At 42.3% G+C, this 9,809-nt stretch overlaps 1 non-coding gene and 1 pseudogene across 1 annotated transcript; one reads left to right on the forward strand and one right to left on the reverse strand.

Annotated features, from left to right (window-relative positions):
• Positions 1–2,108: 2,108 nt before the first annotated feature.
• LOC110300926 lies at positions 2,109–2,507 on the reverse strand (annotated as a pseudogene).
• Positions 2,508–8,761: 6,254 nt separating this feature from the next.
• LOC115031822 lies at positions 8,762–8,920 on the forward strand. Its single transcript, XR_003837481.1, has one exon. It is a non-coding gene; the product is annotated as a U1 spliceosomal RNA (small nuclear RNA).
• Positions 8,921–9,809: the final 889 nt, after the last annotated feature.

Raw genomic sequence — 9,809 nt, forward strand, 5'->3', positions numbered from 1 at the left:
CCTGGCTTGCTCCTCATGGCTTGCTCAGTCTGTTCTCTTACACCATTCAGGACAACTGGCTAGGGGTGGCACCATCCTCTGTGGCATGGATCTACCCACATCAATCACTGATCAGGAAAGCACATCACAGGCTTTCACACAGGCCAATCTGGTGAGGGCATTTTCTCAGGTGCCCTTCCAAAATGAGTAACCACACAGTCAACATCAATATTATTTGGGATAAAACTTGAAACTTCTTATAGTATATTTTATCACTCAATTAAGGACCACCTACCCAGGAGTGGCAACCACCCACAGTGGATTTGGCATCAATCATTAATAATAATAATAAACCACCTATAAATTTGTCGCTGGATGAAGGCATTTTCTCAGAGTTCCCCTTCCTGGATAACTCCAGCTTTTGTTAAATTGACAAAAATATGTCAGAGAAGCATGATGTAAAATAAGGACAAAGTCAACAGTCAACAGTACCAAATAATTATGCTACTGTCTTCTTACACATAAGAGACTTAAACAGGAAGAGAACATCCTAAATGCTACCTAAAAATAAAGATATAGGCATACAGCGACTGTGGCTTTTTCTTACTAGATTGAGCACATTTCACATGAATCATACTTTGATGATGGCCAGCATTCTCATTTAGAAGTTTGCTTTTTCAGCTGACTGGGATTGTCACGGGCACCCTGGTGACAGAAAGTGACAAGCTGTTCCTCATCTAAGGCATCCCAATTAACACTGAAAGAAAACCTGAGATTCTTTTCACATGCCCCTTCTGTGAATCTGACCATCTCAGCGTGCTTTGAGGAAACCCTGAGAAGACAGCCTGCTCTGCAGCTTGTTTTTAAAACAAGCCTCTTGCTCACCCAGGCTGGGAGGACTCTGTTTAAAGCATGTACACTGTGAATCACAGTTTCAAAGGAAAATGACAGATGCAGCTCTCAGCCAAGCAATTTGTAAGGCTGGATGGCTGACAGATCCAGGAAATAGCAGAAAAACAACCAAAACACGATACCAGAGCCAAGGGCCTTGATGTAGCCCAAAGTGACTGAAACTCAACAGAGCGGATAAGATGGAGTGTATGATGCCAAGGAACAGAACCCAGAGGTGGAACTGCTTTGATGAATCAAGTAACCTTGGATGACAAGTGACTCTGAGACTCTGAGAGGATTCAGGATGCACCTTGTGGCAGTTTGAATTGAGAAACATTCTCCATTGGCTTAGGTACTTGAACATTTAGTCCCCAGCTGATATCTGTCTCAGGATTTCTATTGTGTTGATGAATCATCATGGAAAAAAAAAGTAAGCATCTTGGGGGAGGAAAGGGTTTATTTCAGCTTATAGTTTCACATCACAGTCCATCACCAAAGAAAGGCAGGGTGGGGACTCAAAGCAGGAACCTGGAGGCAGGAGCTGATGCATGCACCGGCTGTGGAGGGGTGCTGCTCACTGGCTTGCTCACCATGGTGTGCTCAGCCTGCTTTCTTTTACACCCCAGGACCATCTGCGCAGGCATGGTACCACCCAAAATGAGCTGGGTCCTCTTACATCAATCATTAATTAAGAAGATGTCCTACAGACATGTGTAAACCCTGATCATAAGGAGGCATTTCCTCAGAGTTCCTTCCTGTACAACACAACTCTTTTTTTTTTTGGCCTTTAAAAGAGGAGGCTTTATTGTTAATTATTTATCTTAACAGTCTCAGAAAGAAGAACATATTAGCTCAGTCTAACATGATTTGCAGTTGGCAAAATCTAGTGAAGCAAGTGTTCTGATTGCTAAGGATTTAATTTGGGTGCTTTTAATACTTAGCCATCTAACACTTCTAACACAATCCAGAATAATGCATCATCCCCTCCTTTTCGCTTTAATACCACACCTACCTCCCTTCAATACAGAAATATCTTCATTAAATATGATTCCCAGAGGACAGGTTCCCTGGAGCATATAACCATGAGGCAGTGCACAAAAAGAAAACTGAAAATAAAACTCTGTATGATAATTAACTAATCTAAGGAAACAAACCCTTCCAATATATTAGGAAATAAATACAGTTACAAACTGGAGGCTCTGTGTGGAGGCTCTGGCAGTGTAACTGAGAACAGCCAGCTATTTACAAAAGACACAAGCAGGAAGGGCGCCCCTAGCCCAGCAAGAGCCTCCAAAGCCAAAAGTGATCTCTCTGCCACATACAAGAATCCATCTTCATCTTTTTCCTTCTCGTAAAGCTGTCCTCTAGTTAGGCTGGACTGTGGGACTGTCTTGTCCACAAACAGGAAGAAGACCTTCTCGGAGGGAAGCTGGATTCTTTCCCTGATGATCCACATGAACTGAGCCACGGTGATGTCGGATGGGACCAAGTACTTCCTTTTGCCAATGCCAACAATCTGAGAGCCAAAGACTTTTTCCACGATTACCGGAACCCGGTCGAGGTACTTCATTCTGATCTTCGCAGGATTCCACGCATCTGTGTTCCAGCTAGCAGTCCTTCTTAAACATTCACTTCATGGCGGAGGGAGCCGGCTCTTTGAGCCACGGGTTTCAGAGACGCGACCACAACAACCAAGGCAGAGGCAGCGGCGGCAGCAATGACTACTCCCCAACAACTCTTTTTTTTTTTTTTTTTTTTTTTTTTTTTTNTATTTGAGACAGGGTTTCTCTGTAGCCCTGGCTGTCCTGGAACTCACTTTATAGACCAGGCTGGCCTCGAACTCAGAAATCCGCCTGCCTCTGCCTCCAAAGTGCTGGGATTAAAGGCGTGTGCCACCACGCCTGGCTCCCCAACAACTCTTGCTTGTGTCATATTGATATAAAAACTGTCCAACGGAGTGATGTTGCCCAGGTTGGTTGTGAGACTTTTAGAGGGTGTGGTTTTGCTGGAAGAAGTATTTCACTGGTGTCAGGTATTAAGCGTTTGCTGTCTTGTCCCATGTGATAGTTTGAATGAGAAGGACCCCCAGAGGCCCATAGATTTGGATATTTGGTCATCAGGGAGGGGCACTATTTGAAAGGATTGGGAGATGTGGCCTTGTTGGAGGAAGTGTGTCACTGGGATGGGGGTGGGGTGGCATGGGCAGGGGCTGGGCTTTGAGACTTCAAAAAGCCCATTCCAAGACCAGAGTGTCTTCCTTTGGATCAGGGTGTACTTGTCAGCTGTTGCTCCACTGTCTGCCCATTACGTTTCCTGCCATGATGATAATGGACCAAAACCCTGAAACTGTAAGCCAGCCCCAATGAAATGCTTCCTTTTATAAGAGATGCCATGGTCATAGTGTCTCTTCACAGTCACAGAACACTGACCAAGACACCCCACGTCCTCTTCATTCTGTTTTAAGGGTTAAGGATATGAGCTCTCAACTTCTTTCTCTGGCCACATGCTGCCATGGCTCTCTGCCAGGACGGACTCTCCTTTCTCTGGAACCACAAGTGAAGACAACAGCAGCAACAAAACTATTTCTTCCATAATCTACTTTGCTCAGGGCTGTTTATTACAGCAACAGAAAATTAGTTAATAAAGGACCGAAGAAGCAGGCACCAAAAACTCTTTGAAGACTACACAAAGGCTAATTTTTTTTAGTAACACAATCCTAGTAGGAGGAGGAGGAGGAGTTTAAGTCCCTGTGGTTCCTCTCATGCATTTCATGACCCCTTACTTTTCTTTTATAAAAAAAATTTAGACAAGGTTTCATAAGGCCCGGGATGGCCTTGAACTCACCGAGTAGGCAAATGTGACCTTCAACTCATGATTTTCCTGCCAACACATCTATAGTGCTAGAATTTCTTTCTTTCTTTTTTTTTTCTTTCTTTCTTTCTTTTTTTTTTTTTTTCCGAGACAGGGTTTCTCTGTATCATCCTGACTGTCCTGGAACTCACTCTGTAGACCAGGCTGGCCTCGAACTCAGAAATCTGCTGCCTCTGCCTCCCAAGTGCTGGGATTAAAGGTGTGTGCCACCATGCCCGGCTAGTGCTAGAATTTCAAGTGTCCACCATTCCTGCTTTGTGTGGTACCAGGGATTGAACCCAGAGCTTTGTGATGCCAGGCAAGTCCTCTACCAATGGAGCTGCATCTTCAGTCCTTATGATCTTTTTCTCATTGCTTGTATAGAAACAACTGGTGCTAACTGAGCTTCTTCCTTCCGGAGGTCTCTGGTCTTCCCATTGGAGTTATGCTCCTCACAGATCGGGGTTACATAAATCTGTTCTACCCACTGAGGTACACACAGCACCCATCAGATGCTCATTAAACGTCTGGTGTGTGAACAGATAAACAAACATGTGCACGCTTGAGCTTTGCCACAGGTTCTGTGGGCTTGCAGATTCGTTTACTCCTCATCACAATCCCATGAGGAAGGCGTTTATCACTGTGTCTGTCTTACACTTGAGCAAACCGGTGTGCCAACAAAGTGAATTCATTGGTCAAGGGTGTATGAATTGGTGTATATGGCGGAGCTCACAAACCCAAGCAATCTGGCTCCCAAGTCCACTTCTAATTCAGTTCTTTATAATAATTAGCCTTCAACATCGTATATGCCTTTGCAGGTTTTTTCTTAGTCATCTTGCCTTTAATTTCTTTTTCTTTCTTTTTTTTAAAAAGAGATTTATTTATTTATGTATTTATTTATTTATGTATTTATGTATTTATGTATTTATTTATTTATTATGAGTACACCTAATCTGTCTTCAGACACACCAGAAGAGGGCATCAGATCTCATTACAGATGGTTGTGAGCTACCATGTGGTTGATGGGATTTGAACTCAGGACCTCTGGAAGAGCAGTCAGTGCTCTTAACCACTGAGCCATCTCTCCAGCCCCCTTGCCTTTAATTTCTTATAGCAATTTTCTAATAGGTCAAAGTATTTTCTGCAGAAGCCTAAATGCAAAAGAAAGCCACGGTTTTATTTTATTTTGTCATTTATTTCTGCACAGGGTTCTAAGTAAACCAGGGTAGCCTGAGCCTATTGATCCTCCTGCCTCAGACTCCTGAATGCTAGGACTTCAGGAGCAAACAATCTTGCCTCATTTTATTTTTTCTCTCTTTATTCATTTAGTTTTAAACATAATTTTTTTCTTGCTTTTTTTTGTTGTTGTTGTTGATTTTCATAACAGGGTCTTATTATGTCCCTGGCTGTATTCTGGCTGTCCTGAAGCTCACTCTGTAGACCAGGCTGGCCTCAAATCCCCAGAGTGCTGAGACTAAAGGTGTGCACCACCACCACCCACCTAAACATCATAAGTTTTTAAATTTAGATTTATTTATTTTATGTTTAGTGTTTTGCCTGCATGTGAATCTGTGCATTCCCATGTGTGCCTGGTACCTGCATAAACCAGAAGAAGGTGTCAAATTTTCTGGAATTGGAGTTATAGGCAGTTGTGAGCCACCATGTGGGTGCTTGGACCTGAAGCTGGGTTCTCTTCAAGGGCAGCCAGTGCTCTTAACTGCTGCGTCATCTTTCCAGCCCCACCATGCTCCCTTTAAAATACCCACTAAGCAATCCACCCACAAAACTTTTGACTCAAAATTTGTCCTCCTGCCTACAAGAAATGCAGGGGCAAAAGTGGAGCAGAGACTGAGGGAATGGCCAACCAATAACTGGCCAAACTTAAGACCTATCCCATATCAGTTTTTAGGGACTATTTCCCAATGTCTGCACAGAATGGCAGAGTAACAGGGCTTTCCAAAGGTAGTCGGTAGTCTCCAACCCACAAGAGAACATATCTGATTGTGACCAGTCTCCTCCTGTGACACCCACTGATTTTCCAGCTTCTCTTTCTACCTATCTGTGTATCTACCTATGTATGTATGTATGAGTATCTATGTATCTATCTACATATGTATGTATGTAGTGTCTATGTATCTATCTACATATGTATGTATGTATATATGTATGTATGTAGTATCTATGTATCTATCTATGTATCTATTTATTTCCATCTCTCTCTTATGTTATTTTTTGAGACAGGATTTCTCTATATAACCCTGGGTGTCCTAGAATTCTCTCTGTAAACCAAGCTGGCCTCAAACTTAAGAGATCTTCCTGCCTCTGCCACCTGAGTGTTGGAATTAAAGGGCGTGGACTATCACATCTGGCCTGGATCTGATTTTTTTTTTAACATTAGAAATTGCACAAATTGGAGTCTATAGGATATTAAATAAAAAAAAAATTAAGAGGAAGCTGGGGGTGTTGTGGTGGGGGTATCTAGGAAGAGTTAAGGAAGAGGGGGAATATGATCAAAATACATTGAGTGAAATTCTCAAAGAATTAATATACTTTTAATTTAAACAAATTAAATACCTTACTTGCCAGCAAGATGGCCCAGGAAGGAAAGGTGATTGCCATCATGTCTAACAATTTGTATTTGATCTCTTGACACACGTAGTGGACAATGAGTGCCCACAAGTTGTCCTTTGATGTCCATGTGCAATGGCAAACACACACACACACACACACGCCCTCTATTCAAATATGTGCAAATGTATTATATATATACGCATATGAGTACGTACCATATATGCATATGTATATACAACAGGAAACACCTCCAAATATATATTATGTGTAACAATTTTCTCCAAAATAAAACCATGCACCCTAGAAGTAAGATCCTTAAGACACAGGGTTCTCTAAAGAAAGGTGGAACAGGGAAGTTTTGCCAAAAGCTTCAGTCAGGGAGTCTCTGAAAGTGATAAGATTTACTCAGCTCTCCACCCCGAAGCTTATATCAGCAGTGAGGACTGTTTAGACAAGCTGAGCTGCCTAAAAGAGTCTCAAGCCAGCCCAGCCACCTGAAAGGGACAAAGACCAGCTGAGCTGCCTGGGTGACTCGCAGACTAGAAAGAGTCTCAGACCAACTGAGCTACCTGGAAAGGACACTCTCTTCCCTGTTTAGCTGCCTGTAGACTGTGTGGAGTGCTATTCCACACAGTCATTTTTAGCATTCATGAACTGTCACCCATGCTGGGGTGGGTTTTGGTGATACAGCTGTCTCCGAGTCACTTCTGCTCCTGTAAGTAACCCCTCAATCACATTGCTGCAAGTGACCCTAAATGGAACTCTTGGTCCACATTTGGGTGAGTGGATGTTTGTTCACACTTCCAAGTATTAGTGTTACACAGCTATATACAACCTCAATAATAAGTCACAATCCACAAACTCCAAGCTGGCTGAAGTCAACCAGCAAAGTTCTAAAAGGAGACTCCCCCTCCTCCCCTCCCCGAAGCAGTACCATGATAATGGCACGTTTCATTTTTCAAAAGCGCTTATGGAAGTGAATCTATATTTAAGAGACATTATACTTTGAAGAGAGAGTACAGATTGAGAGCACTTAATACCACTCACAAAGGTCATGATTGTGAAAGACAAGAAATGTTGAATTCTACTCTATACAGGCTCATGTTCTATATAGGTCAAAACAAATTTAATTTACCACCCTGGGTATATTACTTTATATAATATAAGCTGTTTTCCTTTAATAGTCCCAGGTGAGAACACTGTCTGCCACCAGACACAGAATCTGAGAGGAGAGGCCCTTTCTGCCCTTTCTCTCCTCAAAGGAAAACATGTCTGTGTGTCCTCAGTACTTCTGAAGCAACGTGGAAGAATTTCCACTATAACAGCCAGTTCTTCAATTCCCCGGGCATAAACGCATGTCTCAGAATTAATTTCCATTGCATCATCACTCTTTCTCCCTGGAGTAAGCACGGACCCTACAGGCTAAGGATTCACCCCCACAAGATTACCCCTGAGTCAGACCCCAGTCTTCATCAGTGTGTTCTAACTGACTGGCTGCAAAGCAGGGGGTGCTATGCCCTTCCCTCATGGTTAACTCAGGAAAACACTTATCATTATTGGTTTTTGGGAAGGTATGTCAAAGGATCCAGAGAATGGCAAATGAGTAGATACACAGGATGAAGTTCAGCCAGGCTTAGTAAACCAAGATGAGCAGAGAACTTCCTTCAAGCGAGAAATAAATTCCTAATATTGACAGTTTTCAAACTTTGTCTTTAAGGTAAGAATTAAACCACATGACTCCATTATCAATTCTATTAAAATTCTCCAAAAGTTCCTACAGAGGGAGGAATAGACGTGAAGAGAAGAAAGAAACATAGTGCTTTCTGATGTTATGACTGCACACCTACAGAATTCAGAAAAATCTACAGGAAAATTATGAAAGTCAGGTTTGGATAAGCTGGTATGCACAAAATCAGTGCACAAGCTTCAGCCATTACTTAAATGCAAGAAAAACCTAATTTAAAAGCTGTAATTTTGAAGGCCAGGTATGGTAGCACACAACTTCAATCCCAGCACTTTGGAGGCAGATGCAGGTGGATCTCTGTGAGTTTCCCGTGTCTATCTATTGAGTTTCAATCCACCCAGGGCCATATATCAAGAAATACACTCTCTCCATGTGTGTGTGTGTGGTGTGTGGTATGTGTGTGTGGTGTGTGTGGTATGTGTGTATGGTGTGTGTGGTGTGTGTAGTGTGTGTGATGTGTGGTGTGTGTGTGGTTTGTGGTATCTGTGGTATGTGTGTGTAATGTGATGTGTGTATGTGTGTGTGTGTGTGTGTGTGTGTGTGTGAAAATGATACCGAGGTGTAGTGACACTTGTCTATAGTCCCAGACTTGAAAGACTGAAGCAGGAAAATTGCTGTGACTTCCAGGCAAATTTGGGTTATGTAGTAAGTTCCAGAGGACCTTGAAATATTTAGTAAAACTATGCCCCAGAACAAACAACAACCGTGACAAAAACCTGACAACAACAACAAACTTAGTAGGGGAGACTCTATGACCATAAAAGGGGTTTTCTCAGAAAAAAGTATGTCCATTGTGCTTCTTGTGTGAGCACCCAGGGAAGTTCCCCAAATGTGGGAAACTCAGCTGCAAAATATGTGGAGGCAGGGGTAAAATTTCTTCCCGTCCTTCCCTTCCCTTCCCTTCCCTTCCCTTCCCTTCCCTTCCCTTTCCTTTTCTTTCTTCTCTCCCTTCTTCTTTTCCTCCTCCTTCTTCCCCTCCTTCTCTTCCTCCTTCCTCTCCCCCCTCCTCCTCTCACTTCTCCTCCTCCTTCTTTAGAAAAAGAAGACATTTATAGTAGCTGCAGAAGTATAGAATAACAAGAAAGGAATACTCCAAAAATTATCAAGCTCTTCACAAAAGCATTTTAAAACTCTATAGATGGGGGAAAAGAATCAAACCCATGGATGGAAAACTTGATATATTAATGGTTTCTAAATTGGTCAGTGGGTTTAAATCAAAGTCTCAAAGGGTCTCCCTTTGTCCTTCCCTATTTAGATATTGACAAACTCACCCCCAGATTTATAGGAAGAAGATAGAAGAATGAAGATTCTAGTTGGTGTAGTGGAGCCTATAATCCCTGCACTAAGAGGCAGAGGCAGGAGCATCAGGTTTTAAGGTCATTATCATCTAGTTAGAGTTCAAAGCTAGCCTGGGCTACCTAAAATCCTGTCTTAAAAAAAACAAAAACCAAAAAGGAATGGTTAATCTAAAAATTCTGTATGAAGAGTGCTTGAAATGGGAAGTTATGTGACTTGACCAGGAGGATTTCAGTGGAATTGTGAAGACAGAAATCTAACCTAATGGAACATGAGTGAGTAAGAGGGGAATTGCCAGCCTCTGCTCCAATAAGATGTGAGGTGAGGATGCTTTCTGGATGGGAGATGTTTGGTTTTCCTCCTCAAGATAAAGAGATTTAGCACTTAGTGTTCTAACAGGAAATGACTGAACAGGAAGAAAAAGTACTGATAAAAAATTTGGTACCTAAGTATTTGAGATAAAAGCAGATAAGAAACA

This window comes from Mus caroli, chromosome 8 (assembly GCF_900094665.2).
Source record: "Mus caroli chromosome 8, CAROLI_EIJ_v1.1, whole genome shotgun sequence".
NCBI classification, from domain to species: domain Eukaryota; kingdom Metazoa; phylum Chordata; class Mammalia; order Rodentia; family Muridae; genus Mus; species Mus caroli.